Here is a 3,299-nt window from a genome sequence, read left to right as displayed (position 1 = left end):
TATATTTTGAAAGAGATTACACTTAAGATGCCTTGGAGGGAGGTATCATTTATTACTTATTTGGTTACCACAACATTGACAATTTAAACCGACTCCGTGGCATTTTGGAAAAAACAGGCCTAATGATCTTCTTGTGTAATAATTCTATTCAAAGACCTAGAAAGTCTAAAAGTCTAAATCTGTCATCAACAGCAGCAACAATAACAAATCAATAAGAAAGTGACTAGGTATAAGATACATCCTATGTTGATATGGCCTCAAAAACATAACAGGAATATTACATGCCCAGATAGAAGAGTCAGGATTTCAAAATATATTTTTAGAGGATAAAATTCAACCCACAACAGGAAGAATTCTTATTCTGAACACAGAAGTGGTTGTTATTAGCAAAGCACCAGAAAAAAGGAGTGGATGTTTCCATGCAGACGACCTTAGACTGCCTACTCAGGTCACAACGGCACATTTTTCCAGAAATTTCTCCCAAAACTCCAGTCATGGCCTATTTTATCTCTAATTACCAAACTAAAGTGGAAACGGGTAAGTTGTACGTGATAAAACTCAGATGCATACTTCTAGAAAGTCATCTACTCATGACTAGATCTTGGCGGTGCCGTCACAGGAAGTATGGAGTGACCAGATTCTGTATATGCATGTCGATGTTGAAACAACAACAAAAAAGATGAGTCATTGAGAAATAAGATATGGAGGCAGAGATTGTGAATTGAAAAATGAGACATGGGGATGTGAGGGTCCTTGTTTCAAGTTGGATCCCACCCATGGATCAAATGGTAGAAACAAAGGAACAGTAACTCTTAGAGGGACTTGGATGATCAAATCAAGTAAAAAGATCACACAGTAAATCCATTGATTATCCTCTGAAACATCCACTTTTTTATTATTTTGTATAGTTAATTACCATTGATTTGTGCCGATTATCACCCTGTCTTTTTAAATCTCCATTGAATATTTCTCATTCCTTCACTTCCCCTCCATAAAACTTGCACATATTAACATACATTTGTTTGCTGTATGCAAAATATGTGTAACATTTTTTAAAGTAAAATCTTCTATTTCTGTTAACAGTCCTTTATGCTTGTTCAAATATGACTCACTACTTAAATAAAAAGATTCTTGAGGTATGAGCTGTGCAAAATACATATGGACTTTGAAAACTGAATCTTATTTGATGTGCACAGGAAAGATACCACTGAAAGAATCCAGGCATATAAAATGTAGCTCAATTACCACCATTCAGCGTTGTTAAGCCTTCTGAGCAAGTCATGTAATTTTCATCAGTGTCCTTTTATGCACATTCAAGAATATACAATGGCAGTAGGAAATACTGATTTCTACAGTATACGAATTAAAGAGAACATTTCAATTTTAATTCACTAACTGGTAAGCTTTTTTTTAGATTAATTATTAATGAATTGCCAAACATGTGCTCAGAGACTACAGTGATAAGATCACTTTTGAATAAATTTAAAAGTGCTTTATTTACAGTATCTCTAAATTATGAATTGCATTACAAAAGCTTTCAGAGTAATATATTTTCTTTGAGGCCATGGGTTGGTTTTTTTTATTATTATTATATCCTGATAAAAAGATCAATAGTAAGTTTACTGACTGCAATTGTCCCATAATTTTGTTTCAAAAATTATATAATGGTGGAGAGGCGGCAATGAGGAGGGAATGAAGCCTAGCAGAAATCGAAGACAGCGGGGTTACAGTGAGGCTGTGACCGAGCGAAGGAAGTGGCTGTGGCCCTGAGTACTGCTGACATGCGATGTGGAAGAAACAGGAAAACAAGGGCGAAGACAGTGCCAAGAATGGTATTGATCTTGATGCCTTGGCTGCAGACATAGAAGGACCTGGTGCTGCCAACGAACAGGAACCTCAAAAATCAAAGGGGAAAAGAAAAAGGAGAAAAAAAGACAAGGCTTTGATGAAGAGGATATCCTGAAAGAACTGGAAGAATAGTCTTTAGAGACTCAAGGCATTAAACCTGACAGAGAAACTGCTACAGTAAAGTTAACAGAAAATGATGAAGAAGAATCTACCTTAAAACAAGAGAGAGAAAAAAAATAAAGGACAGAAAGGCAAAACCCAAAGTTTTGATGATAACTAATAATTGGAAGATAAAGATTCAAAATCAAAAAAAGACTGCAAATCCAAAATTAGAAATGTACTCTGGGAATGATGATGATGGCTTTAGTAAAACTTCTCAGAAAACTAAAGGGAAAGCCCAGAAACCAAATAAGGCATAGGATGGGTTAGAAGATGTGAATAACAGTAAAAGAATTAAAGAGCTTCCTGGAATTCTTCAGGTGAAAGTTGTGAAGAATCAGATGAATTTTACAGTCTAAAAAAAGGACAAGGGAAAAAAATCAAAGAGTAAGCCAGATGCTAACGTAGAGAGTGCAAATGAAAATTATGATTCTTCCTTCAAAATTAAGACAGTGGCCCAAAAGAAGGCAGAAAACAAAGAACATAAAAGAAAAAAGGAGGAAAAGAAGGCAAAACTTTGGAAGCTGAAAGAAAAAGAAGAGTAAGAAACTGGTAAAAAAGGATCAGAGTAAACAAAGAGAGTCTGAAAAATATCTGAAGAAGAACCTATAAAAGCCAAAGTGACTGTTGATGCTAGTGCAACCCTTGCCTCTGAAGAAAAAGGAGAGACTTCCACAGCAGAAGAAGATGACAATGAAGGAGACAAAGAGAACAAAGATTTTTTAAAAAGAAAGAAAGGAGAAAAATAGAAAAGGGAAAAAGGACCTAGCAAAGCCACAGTTAAAGCTCTGGCTAAGCTAGAAGAAGATTAAGAAAGACAGAAGAGGGAAGAGGCAGAATAAATAAAATAACTCCAAGAATTAGAAGTTAAACGTAAAGAAGAGGAACAATTGCAACAAGAAAAAAGAGGTAGGGAAAAGCAAAAAGAGGAAAAAAGGAAAGAAGGCTCGAAAAAAGAAGGAACACTTTTAACTAAATCCCAAAGAGAAGCCAGAGCCAGAGCTGAAGCTACTCTTAAACTTTTACAAGCTCAGGGTGCTGAAGTGCCATCAAAAGACTCTGCCAAAGATAAGACCAGTTTATAAAGATAAAAGAAAAAGAAAAAGCACAACATCTAGAAAATAAAGACGTGTCAGAACCAATAGAATTAAGTGCTGTTATTCAAGTTGTCGAACCTGACAAAGAAGAGGCACTACCTCCTATTGAACCAGAAGATGAAGGGTGAAACAGAAGAAGCTGAGGGTGGTGGGTTACATGATTGGGAAGCAATGGCCAGTGAAGAAGAAAGAGAA

At 35.7% G+C, this 3,299-nt stretch overlaps 1 pseudogene; it reads left to right on the top strand.

Moving 5' to 3' along the window:
• Positions 1-1,786: 1,786 nt before the first annotated feature.
• Positions 1,787-2,979, top strand: LOC102857623 (annotated as a pseudogene).
• Positions 2,980-3,299: the final 320 nt, after the last annotated feature.

This window comes from Elephantulus edwardii, unplaced genomic scaffold (assembly GCF_000299155.1).
Source record: "Elephantulus edwardii isolate Elephantulus edwardi_28Jun2011 unplaced genomic scaffold, EleEdw1.0 scaffold00036, whole genome shotgun sequence".
NCBI lineage: Eukaryota > Metazoa > Chordata > Mammalia > Macroscelidea > Macroscelididae > Elephantulus > Elephantulus edwardii.
Note: the sequence above shows the minus strand (reverse complement) of the source record. Positions and strands in the feature narration are given on the sequence as shown.